A 23,087-nucleotide genomic window follows, 5' to 3' on the forward strand; every position below is an offset into this window, starting at 1 on the left:
AATATTTATGGTAGAAGGCCACGTGATGAACTGATGTTTATGAACAGGATATCAAAATACTAAAGAGAAATATTAACCTGAAAGTATTAGTATGTTTCTTGAACTGGTTTTAGGTGCCACAGGCCTTCTAAATAATATATTCTTTTTTTTCATATAACAAATTGATATTATGTAACAGTTATTACTGACTTTTGGGACTACTGCAAATGTGTTCTTTAAATGTGCTGTTTGTCTGAATAACTAATGAAGATGTGTACAAGTCTTTCTAATTTGTTTTGGCTTTTCTTTTTTTTTTTTTAATTTTCATTTTAGTCTGCTAGTGTTGTTTCCATGCCTAAATAGTTTTGCATATAAGGGCTGGCCCAGCTTTAGCCATATTTGAAAATGTGGGAGTCATAAAGATCTTGTCAGTAAAGACTGAGGTTTTAGGGAAGAAAAAATGGTCTGGCATATCAGTTGAGCTTTTCTGCCTCTTCTGCAAGATTCTTCTCACTTTAAGTTACTACTGCTTTTGGGGATTGTTGGCACATCACATAATGTGGTTGGATATGCATTCTAAGATTTTTATTTTTTATTTTTTTTGCACATGAGGGCCTGCTGGGAAATAGGAAGATGAATCAGCATTATTGTCAAAACATTTTCATTGTAGTTTTTAGTAATGAAAGCCTGTTGTAGAAATTTTAAGTATTCAAAACAATTCTTTAGTGTCCTGTTCTTGTTTTTTAAAATGAAAGAAGAGGCAGCGTTTTGTTTCTGGTAAGATAAAAATCTTTGACTTAAATAATTTGATTTATGTTGCAGTTTACCTTCCATTTATCAAATCATCACTAATTACAGCACTGAAAAGGTCCTCTAATTGCTGAAATTGCCTTTAGCATAACTTCTTTCAAGCTTTGCAACAATTTTGTGCTGACCATATGCCTGTACTGAAGGTGAGGTGTGGGTTTGTGGAAGCTGTTTTTAAAACTTATTTTAAAATATGAAGTTTTAAAAGAATGCTAATTTTTAAATATCCTCTGCAGTGTCTGAAAACAGTTTGTCCGAGCCTTGTAGTAGTATATTAGATTCTGAAAACAGCAGTTAATGATTATAAATTAACCTGTGCCATTGATTTGGTATGTTTCAACATGTAGATACAAGGGAATCAATAGAAGAGTATGATTCTTCTGAAAGGATTACAGAAATAAGAGATTTTGTATGAGACACTGGTAGTTTAGATACGGAGTTTTTTGACCTGTGAAGTCTCATCTTTCTCTTTGTTTTTCCTTATTGTTGGACAATATGAACTAAATCTGATACTACCCTTTCCTAAGGAAGTTTAGAATGGACACCCACCAGCAGCTCTGGAGCTTTTCTGTGGCCTAGCAGGGGCCAGCTTCTAAGTTTTGTGTACCAAGCCTGACAGGCCAGCAGAATTTCAAATGTAGTATATGTAGAGCTGCTTTTGCATATTTCGGGGAAATACTGCACCACTTGCATGGTGTGAGAAGAAAATTAAATCCTTATCTTTGGCTGGTGTTTGTGAACACTTAACAAAAGTAAAGAATATACAGAGATGGGGTATTCAACATAGAATCGAATGTGAATACGAAGAGTGGGGAAACAGTATTTTGATAAGAAGAGGGGAGAGTGTTTTTATTTTAAAACAACTGTTTGAATTAAGTAGATTATGAAACTGCACTATTTAGGGAGGTCAGCCATTTTATCATTTGTATAACTTTTGGTTCATATGGGACTTTGATATTTCTGGGTAAGATTTGTTTCAGTTGAATGAGGAGAGAGTTCTGTAAAGTTTAGAAAGAAAATGTTGGATGAAGAATAAGAGGGAAGAATCAAATAAAGAATTTGCTAAAAGTGACCATGTGTGAGTTGGTGGAAGCCAGTTGCCAGCCTGATGTGTTTGACAGAGTTTGTAGTTGTCCAAGATGGCATGAACTGACCCAGGACCCTTTTTCAGTCCCGTCTTCCTTGCACTAAATCCTTTTCTCATTTTGCAGCAAAAGAAAGAGAGGATCTGGACAGCACTTGCATTTCTTAGACAGTCTTGATACCTTTTTTGAGGAAGCCTTGATTTCTCACTGGATAAGACTAAAGTTCTGTTGGGGCAAGTAGGAAAAGATGATAGTGTAATTAAAGATGTGTGTGCATTTTTTGAAAATAAAGAACCAACTTAAATTTGTTTTCTTTCTGCCACTTATCATCTTCTCTGTGTTTTGATTTCACAGATGTTGTGCCTTTTATTATGTTTTTAATATAAGTTTTATGACTTTTCTTAGCTGGGAATCAAAGAGTAAGTCACAAAATGGATCGTTGTCAGGCCAGGAAAGTGAGGTTATACAAACTTGCCACGTCAGCTAATGTAGTAACTGATAGCAATAGTAGACTAATAGAATTAGTCCAGATTAAACTTGCTTTATAAGGAAGTTTCATTGCAAAAGTGAGGTTCGGAAATCCTGAATCCTTTCCTGACTTTGGGGGCATGTGTTCAACAAGTACACTGGCCTTGCTAAGTCCATTCCATTTACCTCAGCTTTTCAAGATACTTTGTTTTGATCCCTTGTTCCTTAACATAGTCCTGTATAGTCTCTGTCTTTATGTCAGAGTTCAGGTGGGGAGCTGTGTCCCATCTCCTCTTGAATCCCATTTGTATGGTACCTGGGAGAAGGAGGAAGAGAGGTGCTCCTCAGTCTTCTTGCAATCATTTGATCCCCATCCCCAATTTACTCCTAGTTTTTTATTCCCAATAGCTTCTACCAAGCTTCATGTACCAGTCTTTGTTAGGCTGGTGGAGTTATTTTCTTCGCAGTTTAAATGGTGCAGCCTTTTTGTTTGGTTGGTTGGTTTGTTTTGTTCTATGTGCTTCCTGTGACATTGTGTAAAGTTAGAGGAGCAGTGAGAATTTCAAAGCTTCTTCCTACTAACGGTTGTTATTCATGAGATTATGTATAAATAGCATCCCTAAATTTTATTCGTAGGCTTTGTAGGCTTTTCTCTGCATTCAAATACACTTATTGCAGAGAGAATCGGGGGTTAGTAGTTAAAGAGAATGATTCTGCAGTTTCAAAACAAAGTAAATGTGCACTCCTGACAAAAAGGATGTTCTGCATCCAGTTGCGTTTTCCCACTGCTTTCTTGTGCCAGCATTAAAATTTACTTGGCCACCTAATTGTAAGTTTTTTGCCAGGTTTAGTGTTCAGCTGGATCAGTTCCGTGAGTTAGTTTACTGTGCAACCACACATGTTCTAGTGCCTACAAAACGGAGATTATGGAAGCCTGTGGTCAGCTTTAAAGTGAACTGGAACAATAGCCTGTGTGAAGAGGCCCTTCTTAGAAAGAAGTGGCAAATAACACTGCTGAGGTGTCTTTGTGGGGGAGAAAAGTTTGAACGTGAAGAGTTTATAATGTCAAGTTGCACATCCATGTTGTTTTATAACATTTCAACAGACGGGTTAATGTACTTAATCATCAAACATATAAACTCAGTACTTTGATCTAACTTAAAAGTTGTCTCTGTTTTTAGTGCGTGGTTGGATCAGATGAGCTCCAGACGTCCCTTCCAACCTGAATTATTCTATGATTTTTTTGTTTGTTTGTTTTAAGGTGTCATTTAAATTAGCTTTCAGTCTCTAGTTGTGGCTTACAAATGGTAAGAAACCTTTTCTGCACAAAATACCAGTATTTGCTTAACTATTAAGTGTACTAGCAAAAAAAGAAAAAAAAAAAAAGATAAAAAGAAAGATGGCTATCTTTAGAGAGGTGTTTTGTGGGAGGTAGTGAGACTTTTTAAGTCGTTCAGATGCCTGTCCGCTAAATAGCTAGTATTAAAATTCTGTGCAGCAAATTGCTAAAACATACAATTTTTCAAATGGAACTCCTGTTATATAAATAACCTTTGGAAGAGGAGCGTTCCTGTATAATGAGTCATTGCCCAAAGTTTTGTCTGCTACACCCTGATGTGACTACAGAATTCTCCTTAGGAGTTGAAAACTTGAAACAGGGCTAATGGTCTTCAGCTGAAGCAGTCTAGAATTATGTACCATGAAGTTACTAGAAATACGAAACTGGTTTTACTTGGCTGAAAATAACTGTCATATGACAGACAAGCATTACATTGTCATTTGGCTGTCCTTATCATATAGCAGCGTAGGTCAAGTTTACATTAGTTCAATTGCAAGCACTTTCACCTAAGAGATTTATATTTGTGATGTAAATTGCATACCTTTTTGCATCTGTTTTAATGAAGAGAGAGTCTAGTACAGACTCTAGCACTGTTGTGTTCATAACCTTTGCATTCCTTTGGTTAGATACTGGCTCACATGAATTATCCAAACCAACTGAAATAGTTTCCTTCAGGAAGATTTTGAAAGATGTAACACCGAATGCAAAATTAAATGTATTGAGAATCTATTGTCTTGTATTCCATCACTGTCTACCTTAAAAGCAAGGTGGAAAGAAAGCGGCTGAATCTCTAAAAATGCAGTGTCTTCCTGTTTAATTTTTAAAAGTAACCACAAGGTATGTTGAAGCATGAAGGTAGCTATAAAACCTTAATTGTTCTGATTTGAATTAATTGTGCAGTGTTATGATCCACACTTCGGCTCTTAAAGTTTGTGAGTGTTCTTTTTTAAAACAGCTTACTAAAAAAAAGAAATGGATTGCGGGGAGGGGAACATTGTTGGGGGGAACTCAGATGGAACTTATCAGCTGGGGAAGCTCATAGTTTGCTTTATATTTACGCATCATTACTGCTTCTTTGTAATACATGGTTCTTCATACCTTATCTCAGACCTGCATAGCTTGATAGAAAAAAATGTATCTGTGCTTTCTCAGATGCCTTTATTCACGCAGCATGTTCTGTAGACTGTTAACTTGATCAGCTTTGAAAAACCATAGTGAATAAGTTTACTTACAACTTTGTATCCCAAAACTCAACAAGAGCTCTTGTGGCATTCTTCTGCAGGGAAGAGTATTACAAGACATGCTCTGAGCTGTTAGTTTTTGTGCAGGCTTATGCGGCAAACTCTCAGGACATGTTGGTAGTTAGCAAGTTTGATTTGTCTGCATGTTTCAAGCAGACTGTTAATGTAGTGAATGTATGATGCTTCAAATGAGGAAATGTCTTCTCTTAATTTGTTTATATTTCCTAGTACAGTAAGTTTGCTGGTCCAGAATTTTGAAAAATTGTAATTTGTGTTGTGGCAAGTCTCTTCCCTCCTCCCCCAGTCTATTGATTCATCTTGTTAATTGTTGAACTAGAATGCTAAATTCTGTTGTATGTGTGGCTAGGAAGTTGTCTTAGTCTAGTAATCAATTTTATGATGCAGACTAAGTTTATATTTTAAAATGCCGTGTTCCTCACCCAATGACTTTCTCCTAAAATACTTGAACTAGAAAAAGAATGCTTTTCCACCCACCCACCCTCTGCCAGTTAAATGTCAAATAGCAGCCAGGAAATGATAAGAGAGTGTTTCATGGGGGGAACAGAAAACCCAGTGTTCAGTCATTTGACTTGTATGTGTTACAAGAATACTCAATAGTGATCGATAAAGTAGTTTAAATTATAGTAATTTCTTGTGCTCTCTGTGTTCATGATAGTCTTTATTTTCATTTATATTTTAGGGAAAATATTCGGGTGTTTGAAAGTGACTTTGTTTTTTTTGTTTTTTTTTGTTTTTTTTTTCCTTTTTTAGGGTGTGTTAGGTACGAGTACTGTGTTGATGTGAATGTGCCTAAACTGTCAGTGTTCCTTTGATAAAATCAGTTTTCTTATTTCTGTCTTGTTCAAATAAGTCTTTATCATAAGAATTAATTTTCTACTAAATTTGGCTATGTATAAAGCTTTTTAAAAAGTTGCAAATAATATATGCTTGTGTTGTTTTCAGGTCTTAACAGAGATGTATGATAACACAAAACATTTGCCAACAATTGTTTTTTTCAGTTCCTTTGTGTTTTGGAAATGTTGCAATTATAGTCTGAAGTTTCTTTCCTGTATGTGTTCTATCTTTCATGAGTTCTCTACAGTGAATAACAAAAATGTTACCAATCTGTTCACTTTGTTACCTTGGTTTACTAAAAAAAAAAAAACCCAGTGAAGTTTTGGGCTTTTTTTTTTTCCTCGTTAGTTTATTAGAGTAATCTGTTACACACAGAGCCATAGTAACAGCCTGAAAATAGATTTGATTAAAAAAACAAAACAAAACAAAACTTTTTTTACAAATCGATTTGTCATACAAGAATACAAACTTTAGTTTTACTATATGAGAGATGAGGAACTACAAACGTGTTCTTTTAAAACAGTAGTTCAGGGTTAAGTGATTTGTTCCAGCACACACGTTGTTATTGGTGTACCTGCTTCCTTTACATTTTTCGATTTTCTGGCATAGCTAGGAAGGAAGTCTGTTGTAACAGTAAAACCCGAACAATACTTCTGACAAAGCTGTCAATGGAAGTACAAATATCCATACCTGAAATTAGGTATTTTTCCTCTTTTTAAAATTTCTGTGCTAGTGCTTAAACCTCTGTTGGGTTTGGGGAGAAAGCCTACACAGTGTTCTTCTGGATATTACGCAGGAGTGGGAGGGAATTGTAGTGGGCAGTTCTTGTTTGGGAGTAAGTGAAGACAGGACCGTTAAGGCCTCATGGAAAATTTCTGAAGACGTTTAAACATTTACCTGGGAAATGGGTAATAGGAAAACTGTATGGGATACGAGGGGACAGTCTGTGTTGATTCTTGCTGAAGACATCCAAACTTTCATCTTCATGTCAAATGAGTTTGGTATTTGGGATGTAGAATATTTGGCAGATATTTTCTAAACCTTTTTTTAGAATAAGAAGTCAAGGCATTTGTGCTTGAAATGTAACTCTGCTAAAGGGATAGAAGTGATTGCAGCTTTTACTTACAGTTGCTGTAAAGCATTTATCCTTGACTTAATAACATTGATTCACATCTGTGTCCTCAGGCTGCAAGCTGAAAAACTATAGAATATCATTTAAACTTCAGTTTATTGTGAAGCAATGGAAATGTATCCACTTGCCAGAGAGAGGAGATTAGTTCATCAGTGTTCTTAAAATTAATGGGTTTTAAGCTCTGACAAATCACTTTGGAATTTCCTCTACTGTAAAGATCTGATTCTCGATTCCCATGTGACACATAAGCTTCTAGTTTAGATATAACCTGTAAGAACTTATAAGGTCATTTGCTTTCTTGCTTTAGACTTGCAGTGCTTGGGGAAGTGTTTTTTCTTTTTGTCAACCCCAGTCATCTTGTGGGTTTTCGTTTGTTCTAGTTTCTTCTTCCAACAACCAAAGTGATGAACTCCAGCTCTGCTTTCTGCTGCTGTGATTGCTTGCATTGCCAGGCACATGGAAGTAACATTCCTGTCTGTCATACCGCAGGGAACGCAGTGTATAAGTAAAGCTATTACACTGTGATCTCCCAGTAAGTGAAATGGAAAAAAAACTCTGATTTGGAGCAGCTCAGATTAGTCAATGACGTGGGCTTTGAGATGTCACTGTTTTAACAGAAAGTAACTGTATGAGCTCCTGAGGATAAAAGAGAACATTGAGAATGAGACATGGAAATACGTATCTCAAAGACTGTTTAAATTTTTTCCAACATAGTTTACAAGTTACTTTTGATTGCAGACATTTCCATAGGCAAATAGATCTTCAACTATCTAGTTAAAACAAAAGTCTTCAATTTATTTAGTTTAAAATAAAAATGTGTCGTAGATGAGCGTTAAGCTTGCTGACTGTTTGATGTCCTAGCAATTTTTCAAATACTATCAGCAGAGTCAGGACTGTATCAGATGCAGCAAATCATATATGGCAACAAGAATGGTGGATTGGATTTCAGCATCCCTTTGATATTGAAAAGAAATAAAATCCTTGCTTTTTTCTTGAGAGGCTAGTTGTACGTGGTAAAGCCTTTATCAAATTCTTGAAAATACTTTTTTCAGCTGGAATGATATAGTTGTAAATTAACTGCTATTTATGCAGATCTCTGAAAATAACTGTGGCATTTTACTCAGGGGGTTTGATTTCGTTTTAACTGTCATCACTGCATTCTTCTAAACTCAAGTGATGTCTTTTGCAAGAAAGCTATTACATGTGATTAAGAGCTGCTTGCAGATCGTAGACTGCTGAAAATATCTGTTAGCTGTGCTGGGCTGGGATTCAGGCCTAAACCAACACAATCAACAGTAACAGCCATAAAAAAAGTATCTATTGCCAATTAGTGCACACAATGAGGTTTGCTGCAGCAAACTGAAATGTAGATCCATCCTACTGGACTTGGGCACCTCATTTCAGAGATGTAAGTCTCTTTCTGCCATCTGTCTTTAGGCAGTGGGAAGGGATGAGCTGAATTTTTTGTAGGAGGTCCCTTTTCTTTGTATAATAAGAACCTAGAGTAATGAGGTCATAACTCCACTGCTACTTTTTACATACCTAAATTTAGCAAGCAATAATGTGGGCCACAGCTGTTAGATTTTAATTAATACATGTAGTAAATATTCTGTTGTAGAACTTCTAAAAAATTATTAGCACCGTGCAGCAGCATCTGTTGTAAAATCTGCTGAGAGTTTAGGAGCTAACAGTGACTTGGCTGCATGTATTACTCCCTGTGTGTGCACAAACGTTAACCTCTCCTTCAAGAGAAGTGCAGGCTAAGGAAGGTTCTGCTTAAGAGCAATCAAATAAAGTGGCATAGTTATTCTGGCATTGCCATGGGCAAGACATCCTGAAGCTACATTTTAGGGACCTGATCGACCAGGTGGTTGATTATTCACAGTTCAGGCTGCTGTCTTTAATTGACAGAGATTTATTTCCACTTGTAGAATTAATATTCATTTGTTTGTAGGCACAAGGTGTTTGGTTTCCACTTAGAACTAGAATTTGCTGAACCTAAATTTAGATATCTAAGTCTGAATTCATTTATGATCAATACAGGAATGTCCAGAGGACTTTATCTGACCATAGGAGAAATGTTTCAAGATGTCAGATGTGACTCTCCAGAGGCCCTCATTTCTCTCTATTAATGATAAAGCAGGTGTAGAGTGACTAGATTATTCTTGGACATGTAAAAGATAGAGTTTTGAAAATCAGAGAAGAATAATTCAGCAATTACAATTGCCTGCTCATCACCATTACCATCATTACCTACTCATCATTTGAATCTTTAAAATGGAAACCTTTGAAATTGCTGTGAAGCCATATATAGGTAAAAAGGGTTGTTGAGATGTAAAAGGAGTCTTCCTGTTGTTGTAAACTGCAACCAGGATCTGGTGGGTATGATCTGATTATCTCTGTTCCAGCTACACACTGTGCAAATATCCAAAGTAGGACAGTAGGTGTGGATTAAAATGCAGAAACGGTGAGCTTAACTATCAGTTATAAGGAACTCAGTCTTGAAAGACTCTATTGTGTGCTTCATGTTATGATTCGATTGTAGGCCATGTGTTTATGAAGTGACTAACTACTGCTGTCATCAATTAAAGTAGTATGGATTTATGATGGCTATTTTTACTGCTAAATTTGGAAGTAGAAGAATATAGACTCTTTGTAATGGTTGAGTTTGGGGTAAAGAATATTCAAGAGATCCTGGAATGCTTGGGTTATCTTCAACATTGATGATAATCAGTAATATGAGAGAAGAGGCGACAGCTCTGTGCTGCATTTATAAAAGGAAAAAATGTACTCAGCTGTTCTTTCTTCACTCTTGCTACCTCTCCATCCTGCCTGTCAAAGACCCAACAATTCCAGTAGTCTAACACTGGAACATTCCTCCTCTGCATCCAAGAAAACACTGAATCTTAATCACTCAGCTACTTGCTACCCATCATTTGTTTGAAGTGCAGTAACTGCCTTTATACAAGGGCTAGTTTCAGTTGTGGGTAAACATCTTCATGCAAGCGGTTGCTGAGCATAAGCAACGGCTGTGTGTATAGAAACAAGTTTTTGTGGTTCAGGTCAGCAACTATGCACACTTGATTGGGCATGCTACCTGGAACTACTTCGATTATTGAAAATTTTTGGTATATGCTCAAGATGGTATTTTTTCCACAGTTTACTTTCCACTTAAGGGCTGGTTTTGTAACTGCTTATGTAAAAACTGCAGTATATTCTTTCAAAAAATATAGGAACTCCTCTCTAAACATACGCAAATAAAACAAGTGAAGTTACATTAAAAGCAGAGAAATTAAAATGGAGTGTCATTTAAGAGATATATGGCCAAAGGTTAAACTTCCCAAATGACAGTGGAAGGCAGATTCTTTAGTTTCCAGTGTTTTAAAAAATAGCTTAGCTTAGAAAGAGGATTTACGTTTTTTAGATTTTATGATCACTTTCTTTCCCTATTTTTTTAAGATGGAAAAACTCTTTAACAGAGGATGGAAAATGTTTTGATGCAGAGCACTGTAAGACAACTATTTTGAAAGACGGTATCAGTGATGGTTTGCAGTCATAACATGAGAGAAAGTGTCTGTGTCTGCAGGAAGCTGGAATCTCAGGGGATGTTTCCTGGAACCAGGATCTGCAGGAATTTTGGTAGGGTGAAGGGGAGCATTGCAAGCTGACAACTGGGCTTTTTATTTGTATTGTTGTCATTTGTATTTTTGTATTTACTACTGACCTCTTAAAAGATGTCATCTTCTTGAAACCTGGTCACTAATTCAAAAAAAAAAAAAAAAAAAAAAAAAAGGTCAAATGTTGGTTTTAAACTCCAGATTTCCTACTTACAGCAGTATTCTTTTTCCCTTGTCTTTGTTGATTTGTAAAGAGTTGCGTGGATGGACAAGTGACTGAACAAATGTTGCTGTGTACAAAAGTCAAAGGATCAACAGGGCTGTCAAATATCTAGGCGTGTTTTAACTAAAATATTGCAACATGTAGGAGTGTGTTGGAGAAAAGGTAGTGCATGTCCTTTGGTACTCATTTACTCATTTGCTTCAATTCCACTTGAGGGGCTTCATTTTCCTTTTTCCTAAGTGTGGACTTACTATGTTGCAAACTCAGAGGTGCCTGCTGGGCAGTATGCATCTGTTTGTGGGTGATCATAAATCTTGTAGTGCTGTGGACAGTGTATTTTGGTATTGAATTAACTTTCTGATGAAAATTCTTGTACAGTTCTAGAGAGACACTGCAAGCACATTTTGTCCTCCTCCTTGTTGTGTATGTAGTCTAGAACAGCAACTTCTCTAAGTGTGAAGTTCTGTTTATTTCAATCTTTTACTATTTTTAATGGAAATTGAGTTCATCAGTGTCAATTTTAAGTCTGAGTGCTGGGCTGTCAATCTATTTTTAATGTTATATTTGTCTTAGGCACTGTATCCAGATTCCAGGGCAAAATTGTATATGTTGTGTCCACCTGCTGAAGGGTTCTTTCTCTGAGCCTATGAATTCATAGGACTTTGGCAGCTTACTCTACTTGGACCAGGATTTTACCCACTTTTCTAATTCTAGAATAAAAAAAAAGAAAAATTTGCATTTATGTATGAAAACCTAATGCTTCTGACCTTCCCACAATATTCTTCTGTTGTGACTGTGTGGCTGACAGAAGGTGTTGGTCTTGTGGTAGATGTTATACTGTACAGATGCCATATGTGTCAATCCAGTAGCATACCCATGTATGTTTTCCTCAGAGGATGCGGTTTCAGTAGTGTCCTTTCCTTCTGCAGGTTTGATTTAAGTACACTTACTCTGCTTTTTCTAAAATAGCTTCATGGATAAGAGATGCTAAGCTCAGTCATGGGGCAGATATTCCGGCTGAAAGATAGGCTATGGAAATGGATCTACGATTTGGATGTATACAGAAATTACAAGCTGTGGGCACAGATTGAAAACATGCTTGTAAAACCTTTTCAATATGTAACAAAAATACCTTTTCTACTTCAAAACCAAGTGATGCTACTGGGTGGGGATTTGGTGGGGATTTTTATTTGTGTTGGATGTTATCTTCTGTCATTTGATGAAGATTTTTTTCCTCTAAAGTATCTTTTGTTGCTAACACATAGAGTCAAAATAGTAAGACTGATATTTAAGGATGAGGAAGTTAATTTAGTTGGGAGGCAGTCTGGGTTTTGGTTCCACCTTGCAACTCAAGCATATGATGTAGCATACCTAAGTTTAGAAACTTGGTTTAGCAGGGAGTGCTTCAGTGTTTTTCCTTAGCAACCCAGCCTACCAAAAACAGACGAGAGCAGCCCGTCCTGGTCTGTACTGAGGAATGGTAGCAAACTCCATGGTTTTAAGGTGGAGTTTATAAACAGAAATAGGATAATGACGCCTGCAATTGCAGGGGATTGGAATTCAGTGGTCAGAGTGTTTTCTAGTTATGTATTTCATTGGTCTCGTATTTTCAGCATGATCCTGCCTGAGGATAAGGGCTGCCCTAAAAATCTAGAGCATCAGTTTTGCCTTAAGTAAACACATCTGATACAAGTAAAGTTGTGAAATGGAATTAATATTTTCTTTTAATTTTTCTTTTTTTTTTTCTTTTTTTCCCCCTTTTTTTTTTTTTGCAAGGGGCTGAGCATTTTTGGGGTAGAAGGGGTGACGGAGGGTGACAACAGCTGCTAAGGGTTACAGCCAGCCTTTGCAGAAGCTGAGAGGATATTCAAAGAAGGATAACTCCATAGTACTACTTTGTTTTTTCTTTTCCTTAGACATCACTTCTGGTGGCTGTGTTAGCTGGACCTTTGATCACTAGTGCAGAAGTTCCTATGTTCTGTGTTGCCAATGAAATGTGTGATATATTTTGAGTATCTTTTTCTAACAAATAACACCATACTGTATTCTGTGCTGAAATACAGTCCATTAGGGGAGACAAAATTGTTTTAGAGAGGATAGAGAAAAAATGTCATGAATTGTAGAAATTTTAGTGTGCACATGATTTTTAGATATATTGAGCTTTGTATAAGAACCTGGTATAAGAATCTGGTTAAATGCTTGAATGGAAGAACCAGAAAGAGTTACACATGTAAGCTGGTTGTCATCTGATACCTGCTGCTATCGGGTTAACTAGGGCTTTCCTCCCCACCATTTGTTATCACTATGTTAACTGAGACCCAAATTAAACATTGCCACTCTTTTTGATTTCCTGTTATTACAATGTTCTGCTTTCTGTTACTTTCTCAGCAGAGTTTTATAGTTTCAGAGAGAGTTTATCACTGATTATTTACCGCTTCAACAACACTGCCAGACAGCCTGTCTACACTTCTTATACTTTCTGGATTTTATATAGTAAGTTTTTAGTGTTTCAGCTAGAAGTGATACAGGGGGATTTTAAAATGCCTGTTATAGCTTGAATGATTTCTGATTATGTTTAAAAAATGTTTTAATACTAAGAATAAACTCTGGCTGGATAGTACTGGATGCAGTGAAGTTCGTAGAAGTTACACGCTTGTAACTTTTGATGTTAGGAGTCAGATTCAGTCAAAACACGGGTGTGCGTATATTTTCTTGTAGTGTAAGAACTAAATAATAAGCATATAAGAGCAAAATAATGAGCATATTCTATAGACTTGTTTGACTTCTTAGGATGCAGGTTAACCCAGCTTGAATTTGCATGTTCTGATACTGTATTTTAGCTTGAATACCACAAAAAAAAAATAATCAAGTTCTCCCTTCTGCTGTTTTGTATTTTCAAACACAAATTTTCAGTTTGCTCAAACCAATAAAAAATAAATGAATATTTGTCTTGTTGGAGTTCACATAGATGTGTTTCAAGTGTAATTGAGTTATAGGTTACGTTAAAAAAAAAAAAAAAGTTTAACCTAGAAAATTTGGAGTTCAGTAGATGGAGATGTTTCATACTAAAATGTGCACATTGAGTCACAGGAGATAATTCTGCTCTTCAGTAATTAGCTGCTGGTAAGCCAGTTAACAGGAAAGCACGTTTAGTCTGCCTGAGAAAGAGGACAGGCAGCCCTGCAGGAGGTGGTCAGTGCTTCTGGAACACTTATCTTTCTTGAAAATTGATGTCCATTTTAATCTACACAGAACGCCTGCACGGTTCCCTTAGAGGGATTAGCTATGTAATCTAGCAAGCGTTAGCAGGAATAAAATCTCCTTGATGAAGGCACCTTAGTCTTAGTGAATCAGAGCTCCTGACTACCGGGGTTAGTAAAGCGGGTAGTGGGTCAGTGGAGTGAAAGGAGAAGAAACCTTCAATGTTTTAGTCTAGACAGCAACAACAAGGATGGCTGACAATTTGCTGCAGAGCCCAGCACTTCTTTTCATAGCTGTAGACAATTCAAAGGGTAGTAAGTTGTGCTGCGACACTGGTTGTATAAGCTATTTTGAAAGCTAATATTTAGCAATCCAGAGAGGAAAATTTTTCTTCTTTTGACCATCAAAAGAGCAAGACATTCTGGCATGCAGTGGAGTGGGAACATGTCTGGATTCTCAAGGGAACTGAAAAGGAATTTGTTATACAGGCTTAAAAATACAGAAGATGTCATGTTTTTGAAATGTGACAAGAAAATAAGGTGCTAATGCCTTTATAAAATTTCTAAAACCTGAAAGCTCGAATTTCAAGGTATTAAGACTTTGTTTGGGGAAGGAGGAGAAGGAATGAAATTACTTTAGAGAATAAAAGGGTAAAGTTGAGAACATGCCAAAAAGTAGTACTGCGCAAGATTTTTCAAGTGGTAAACTTCAGTGAGTCCTTACAGCTATGGTTCATGCTTCGCCTTTCAGCCGTTTAAACATTTAAAATCTGGGTCTCTGCTTTCAGTAATGACTGCAATGCTTGTGGGAATTGGGAGATGTGCTAATGTGGGCTGTCATGAAATGTTTTATTTTGTAAACATGGATTGCACTAGGTGTCTGTAACTTGGTGTCACAGGAAGACTTTAATCAGTATAAATCCAGTTCTTAGATATTTTGTTTGTGTAGAGTGTTATGCTATTCAGTTTTTGTTTTTTTAACTCTGCTTGTCCTGGCCTTTCATTGGACATCAGCATTTAAGGTATAATTGTTATTGCTGTGAATGCCCACTGAAGGTGAGATTGGAAAAGGGCATCCTGCTGTCCTAACAGTTGATAATGAATTCGGGTCGTCTGAATAAGGAAGTAGCGTAGATAACAGCACTATTATAACTGTGGGTAGTAAACAGTCAAAATGCTAAACCTAAGTTCTTATGTTGCCTCACTTTAAGAAGTGCTCAACGTCACTTCTGTTCCAGCTGACAATCTAGAAGAATGATAAATGGTTAGATGAAGAATGCCTTGAAATATTTTTGTTAGGAGTTTTCAACTCCTTGTAAACTTGAAGATTGCTATCTTTCAGTGAGCCTTTATTCTTGATGGATTCTGAATGATGGATATGAACTTCAATGGTGTCATTGAAGGGTTGGCTTTTGGCAGGTGTGCCAGGCAGCAGATACCAGTCAGATGTCAGGAAAATGTATATACAGGTGACTTGTTAGGTCTCAGTGGACCTGCATGCTAAACATAATGATGGTTTTAGTCCTTGCATTGCTAGTATATCCAGTGATTTCATGAGTGCTTTTAAATTTAAATCCTTTTATAAGAAATACAAAAGATTTTTTATTATTATATTAAAGAGATTTTTAAAATTAAAATAAAAAGCCTAGCCATCAAACTGTGAGAAGCATAACTTCATTTTCTCAGTCTATGTATTTGTCATGATTCATTTTTTTTTTTCTTGTAGAGAAAGATTAAGGCAAGATTAATCTTTTTATTTAGTGAAATTTAGTTCTAAAGGCTCTATTTCTTGTTTGCAATAACTTGTTTTGAGTCTTAGGAACACTTTCTGTCAAATTTGACATATTGTGCCACATTGCTGAAGTTACTTGTTGGAAATCTCCCACCCTGGGAAGCAGAGATCTTGTTTTAGACATGGTCCAGAAACCTTCATTAAATTCTAGAGAAAAAATACTAGCTAGCAGTGAAAAACATGTCTCTCTTTGTGTCGGGATGTCAGTCCTACGCTAGAGGTTCTGCATGTGGATCCTTCAGAAAGTGGAAACCATTAAGCAACTTAATGCCCCCATATACCTTCTACCTTTTTTTTCCCCTCCACTCCTGTCCCAGTCCAAACTGATCACTGAAAACTTAAAATCCTTTTCCAGCTGGAAAGTAGAAAAGAAGTGTGAGCACAGTGATTCAGGACAAACTACAAAATCTTCTTCAACTGCAGTGAGAATAAAGCAGTTTCGTTACAGAGTTGACTTCATCTCTGTATTGAAGCCTGGGTTACGATGTACAGTACGAGGATACTAGTACTTGAAGGTAATTCTGAGATTAGGCTGCACTGGAAGATGAATTTGCAGTAGAAGACTGAAGGCTTAAAGGTTTCCATTTAGCAAGAGATAACGGATGAGCAAAGGAAAGCTAAGTGGTTCCCTCTAGCAGACATGGTTTGCCTGTTTAGGATAGATTCTCCATCCAGATATGACAAAAACTCATGCCAATGTATTTCCAGATATTTGGAAGGAAATTGTGTAACCACTAGTGGTAAAGCAAGGGATTTTTGTTTTATGTGGTGTTCTTCAGGTGATTAAGCCAGGATGCTTCTGGAAGTTAATGATGCTCAGTTTTTAATTTCTAGGCTGAACAGCTTTTCTTGAGTTGGGGTTGCAAAGGCTGAGTATCAGGCTAGAAGTAGGATTTCCAAGTTCCCTTACTTAATAGCAAACTACTGTTCTGTCATTCTTCCAGAGCAGCTGTTTATAATGCCTGTCCTGGAGGATTTTGTTATGGCAAGCTGCTGCTAAGTAGGAGGTTTCTGGGTAACTTTGTATTGCAGCATGCTTGCTCCATCTCTGCAAAAATAGCAGCAGTGAGGCAGATTTTATCTAGTTTTTGTACTGGTGAGTCAAACTGCTGAAAAGTAATGGAATTCTTGACAAGCCTCACTGTCAGTATGAGTGAAGGATATTTAATAGATGTTGAAATGAAAGATATGCATGGAGAAGATGAAACTGTTGTGCTTCATAATGTCTCAGCATCCTTCAGTTCTGAATTGCATGACTGGCTTCTGGGCTGCTGTTTCAGTCCTATCAGAGCTCTGGAGCCTCTTTTAGTCAGGGCTTTTCTTTTGCAAATACAGCATTATTTTGCATTGCCAAAGACATTGTTTGCCATAGAAGTTAGAGGGAATGTCCGGGGGAGAATATTCTGGTGGTATTGCAGGGCTGCAGAGGGATAGATTCTGAATCCACGGCTGCCACAACTTTAAGCTGATCAGATTTTTGCTAGGCTGCTAGCAAAAAATGGAGTATTAGTAATTTCCGAAATGCTGTTCCAGTGAATTCTGTAATCAGAAGGAAAACAGGGGAACAACTTTCTCAATTACAGTCTTATATATGTGTTTTGTATATAATATATATTTTTTTAAAATCTAAGCAAAGTAGCATCTTTGTATTATTTAAATAAGAAATATAGGTACATTTATGGTCATTGGTAAAATTTTAAAAAGCATTAAATATTTAGAATTTAATTTTGTGTTTTAATTCTAGCATGGCAGAACAGGTGGATGTGAGATCCCTCTGTGTAGTTTGGGCTTTAGTTAAGTTCAACAGTGTGCATATGGGTAGCGGCGGCTCTTCTTACAGTGCTGCTACCATTTGCAGCATTTTATGAAGACCTCTTTTATGCTAGTTTTGCCTGACTTTACAAAAAACTGCCTGTGTGCTGCTAGTCATTTTGCTTGTCTCCCAGATGTGATATCTACAAATGTATGTTATGAAATATGTCCTTCAGGACATACCGGGATGCTGAAGTGTCCTGTGTACGTGAGCTACTCTTTATTCCAGGTTTGAACTGGTCACTAAGTTAGGCCTTTCTTTATACTTTAAGAAGGGGAGAGGAACAGAAGTAACAGGAAGCTGCAATGAAATAAAACTTTCTATACCATATAAAGAGTCTCAGTTTTATTACTTGAAGTACATTGATTTTATTACAGTAGCTTTCCTGTGTTAGTATTAAAACCCGGAGGTGTTGAAAAGCAGTTTGTTTCAGACTTTCTACAAGTGCCAACTTGTTTTGTGTTTAATTGCCATGTTGTTGAAAGAATTATATTTCACCTTGATGCTCACACTGACCCTGAAGCAGGGAGTTTGTGAGGCAGTGGAGAATATGGTAGAGATCGCACTGGAAAACTTGTGCCGAGTGGCCGTCTGTAGTCGGCCGTGGCAGCCCTTAGGACTTGCTGAGCTGATAGCGGCAGTTCACGTGGGATGACAATGTTGGTGCTGGTAGAATGTTTTAGGAACGTTTGGCGGGATGCCAAGTATGTGTTTCTAATGCCGTTCTCATCTCATAGGTGCAAATCTGACTCCAAAGGGCATGTAATTCCTTGCTTGTTTTTTTTTTTAAAGGTTTATTTTGTTTTCCAGTGTGTTCTCCAAGCACTTCAATGGCTTACCTTCCAGTTTATAAATAAATACAGTCCTTAACCTTGCCTGGCATTACAGCTGTTTTTTCCATTTAGATATGTTTCCACTTTTTCCAATATTTCCATTTTACTTGCAGGTTTCATAGTGATCAGAGAGCCATGGCAACGACTCTAGGGTCCTTCCCCACCTCCTTTATCTCCGTATCTTTCTTACTCTGTGTGCGTGTGTGTGGTTTTTTTTGTTTTGTTTTGTTTTCTCTCCCCTTAATTTTCTGATATTTAATTTTTTTTGTTGTGTTTTTGGACAACTACTATAAAAACTGTACTGCTTATTTATCTAGCTTTTAGTTTTAGGTTAGTAGTACTGATTTACATGGATCGTTCTAACTACCATTTTGTGAAGTACCCTGTGGGCTTTGACAGTTGGTGTATTCGACAAAACTGATTTTCTATATTCAGCCTGCTTTCAGATCTTCCAGATGTTTCTGTTGAAAGACATTACATATGCAACACACTCCTAATCATAGAATCATTTAAGTTGGAAAAGACCCTTAAGATCATCAAGTCCAACTGTTAACCCTGCACTGCCAAGTCCACCACTAAACCATGTCCTCAAGCACCACATCTACCCGTCTTTTAAATACCTCCAGGGATGGAGACTCAGCCACTTCCCTGGGCAGCCTGGTCCAGTGCCTGACTGCCCTTTCAGTGAAGAAGTTTTTCCTAATATCCAACCTAAACTTCCCCTGGCGCAGCTTGAGGCCGTTTCCTCTCGTCCTATCGCTTGTTACTAGGGAGAAGAGACCGACCCCCACCTCGCTACAGCCTCCTTTCAGGTAGTTGTAGAGAGCAATAAGGTCTCCCCTCAGCCTCCTCTTCTCCAGGCTAAACAACCCCAGTTCCCTCAGCCTCTCCTCATAAGACCTGTGCTCCAGACCCTTCACCAGCTTCGTTGCCCTTCTCTGGCCACGCTCCAGCACCTCGATGTCCTTCTTGTAGTGAGGGGCCCAAAACTGAACACAGCACTCGAGGTGCGGCCTCCCCAGTGCCGAGTACAGGGGCACCATCACCTCCCTGGTCCTGCTGGCCACATTCCTGATGCAATGATTCTCAGTAAAACTGTTTCAAAAGTCCTTGTTTAATCCCCATACTGAAAATATACAGCATTTGTAATACTGAATACGAATCTTGCTGTGCAAAGGCTAATCATTTTAATATATTTAAGACTGCAAACACAAAATCCATGCGCAAGCATGCTAAACAGAAACAGAATCAGATTACCAAAAAATCATGGAAATGGCAGTTGTTTGTTAATTTAGTAGCAAGTGCCTGTGGTTAATTGCAGCATTTTTTGAGGAACCCTAATTATTAACAATTTGACCTTCTCTTTCAGGAATACTGAATCCTGCAGTTCTGCAACAGTAAATAGCACGTTTTGCCTTGTAATTCAGAAGATATGGGGACTACAGTATTTCTGGGGTTGAAGAAGTTAAGAAAATTGCTGGGGTAACCCTGGAGGTGGATTATTGGAGTAAGAGGAGACAGCCTGGCTGCTCTGCTTTCCCTTCCAGCCCCCCGGTTCTTTATGGCCTGTTCGAAAGGCGGGGTTGCCCCCCCAGTCTGTGTTTGAGGCTGAGCCTCTCTCTTCAGGCTGTGTTGAGTAGCAGAAGACTCTGCATCGATTCCTCTGTGCAGAGCAACAAATACTTCACCTACTGCTGCTCCTTGTTTTCTCCAGGGAGAGAGGGGATTGCTGGCTGGAATATGTGGGATTAAGCCATTAGCCTGCTCAGCTCTGTTTTACCTAAAATGTCCTTAGGCCAGCTTGCTTTACCGACTGGAAAAGGCTGGAATGAATAGCTGTTAAATTGAGCTTGAATACCTCTGTATGATAGTCTTTATTCTATTCATGCTGGGATTCTTCTTAATTCTTTTACTAAATTTCTCTGGCCTTTTTGAGATAGAAGTGCAGTGAGTTTAGACAAATTAATCTGGCAGTTATAATTCAAAGGATAATTTAATTTTAGTGTGTTTCTTTTTTGCCACACCACCTAGCTTTAGGCTTAGTAGTTAAATAACTGCTTACGCTGTGCGTTCAGAAGGTAATTCAGAGCACCTAAGTTGGGCTTCTGTTCTGAATTTCCCTCTGTGGGGTGCTCTCCCTCTCCACTGATGATGCATGAAGAGACTATGAAGGCTAATTGCGATACCCTTTTATATTTTTACATTTAAGCTACCAAGTGTGCTTTTGATAGAGAGGAGGGGTTTTGTATGTAATTCTAGCTTTCCAAAGTAAGCAGAAGGGGTCGATATCTAATACAGCAGATATTTGTGAAATAACTGGAAAACTGTTCAAGAATACTTAGTTACATTGTAACTATATCAAGAAACTTGGTTATATTGTGTGACCTTATAATTAAACACAAAGTTGCTGGTATGGTTTCTTTAAGATTTTCATCTACAGCAACAAGTAATTAAACAGTGCAGATAGAAGGAACTAGACATAAGCTAAGTAATGCTAACTCAGATGAGTATCTGTTAAACATAGTTATTATAACACATTATTTTTAATGTAGTCTAAAATTGAATTCTTACCTTTAATCCTTGGGGAGGAATAGAAGGGAAAAAAGCCAATATACAGTGGTGTGGGGGTTTTGTTTCGTTTGGTTTTTTTGTTTGTTTGTTTGGGGTTTTTTTTAATCTAAACTTTTTTTTTAATCTAAACTGCTTTATTGCTTCTTTTTCTTACTTTGCTGTAATATGCAATTAATGAGAAAGTCATTGTTTTGCAGCAAAAAAAAAATAATCACTTTATGGTAAATCTGTGGAAAAACTAAGAACCATGTCTTGTCAAGCAAGGTCTTAATAAAGACTGTACAGTAGATAGAATTAAAAATTAATAAATTAGCATATATGGCTAGATATTAGTGTATGTGGCCTCTTGTTTGTTTCCCAACCTGTCTCAAGTGATTCTGCGTAATTCGGGACTGAATGTGAAGGGTGCTTGGTGGGTGCAAGAGAGAGATGCTACCTGTTTTATTCCAGTCAGATGTATTGAATGTCAGCTGTGTGCGTAGCACAGGGAATGTGGCCTATGCCTTGGGGAGTTTAAATCTGGGAAGTTGGGAGCACTCTGTGGAGGAAGATGAATTTCATCTGGGCTGAGATTGTATTTAGGACGGGAAGTCTTTCTCAGTCTAGTGTGGCTCTCCTGTTGATGTCAACTGAATACTTGTACAAAAGATTAAAATGAATTGTGGACATGGTAACTCTGTTATGTCTTGCATTACTCACAGCAGACAGGTTTGCTTTTGGGGTTTGCATGAATTTTCTTTTCTTTTCCTCATCTGTGTCTTTAACTTGTTTTGTTGCTGTTCATTCCAATGGCTGTTGTTCATGTTCTCCCCTGTGTGGAACAGCTCTTGAGTTCCCACCCCGTGGCATCCCTGATCGCTCTCCTAAGCAAATCGGAATGAAATTTTCATGTTGATCCAACATCATTTTTAAGAGATAAGTAATTATTGAGAATTGGCACATTTTCTCTCTGCAGATTCAGAAGGCAAATATTTTAGGAGAAAGATCAAGATGTTACTTATTAGCATTAGGGCTAACATAGTGTTTGTTCTTTTTGTTCCTTTAACTTTTTGACCACTGGAAGCAACTTGAGAACCCTGCAAGACAAAAATTGAGTGTAAGCTCTGTTCAGCTATAAATTCATGTACATACAGTAACTGCTTCTGTTGTTGCAGATGCAAAATAAAAAAAAAAAGTATTTTTTGTTAAGAAAGCAAAAAAAACCCCCACCCAACCCTCTAAATACAGACTTCTGACGTACTACCCACTATAATTTTCTAGGAAATTAATTCTAAATAAATAAAATATAATAATATGGTTCCAAAACTGCTCCATCCATTAATAATTATTTTATTCTTTCAACTCACTGAGTAAAATAAATCCTACTGAATGTTTTTGTTACAGTCAAGCAGATCATTGGTCATTCTTGTGCCACTTGTAATGGTGTTGATAGATACATGATATACTTGAAAAAAGTAATTTGAAAAAGATGAAAAGAGCCTCTCTTTTGACAGTGGAAGACAGCAGTATTTGTAAGTCTTTAGGAACCTGTAAAAATGTATGGCCTACCTTAGTGAGAGAGAAACAGAGTGGAGAAATAACTGACAATATTGATTATGCTGGAGGGGCCAATGCTCCAGCATAGCAAAACATGGATGCTTAGATGAAATTAAGGACTGCTCTGAAGGTAACTTGAGTATATTCAAGAATATGATAGTGCTGGTTGTTAATGCAAGAATTTAATAAAAACTAGACAAAGAAGTCATTAACGGGGCTTGCTTTCAAATCCAATTTGTTGAAAATACAGTTTAAAAAGTGTATCTTTAACTGACTGTTCACATTTGGGATACATGCATAATAAAAATAACCAGTAGGCACTGCTGTTAAAACCAGCGGTACAATCTGTTATGCTACGAAGAGATTAAGACTTCGCAATTCAGTTAAGTAGAGACATTGCTTCACGAAAGTCAGTATATCTAGGTCACAGTTTTTTAGTGTGTTCAAAGGCTCTTTGTGTTTCAGAAGTGTGATCTGCATCTCCTTGCAGAAGCTGTTCCTTTCTAAAGAAATGTTTAACTCTGCTTCTACTGAACAGCTTCAGTTTTTTTCTTTTTGGTGTTTTTTTGTTTGTTTGTTTGTTTGTATGTGAGGAA

The 23,087-nt window shown here is 37.2% G+C and overlaps 1 protein-coding gene across 3 annotated transcripts in view; it reads left to right on the forward strand.

Annotated features, from left to right (window-relative positions):
- ESYT2 (extended synaptotagmin 2) overlaps positions 1–23,087 on the forward strand; it is a 90,134-nt gene that overhangs the window by 7,301 nt on the left and 59,746 nt on the right. The window lies entirely within an intron of this gene.

The sequence above is a fragment of the Platalea leucorodia genome, assembly GCF_965183815.1.
Source record: "Platalea leucorodia genome assembly, chromosome: 1".
NCBI lineage: Eukaryota > Metazoa > Chordata > Aves > Pelecaniformes > Threskiornithidae > Platalea > Platalea leucorodia.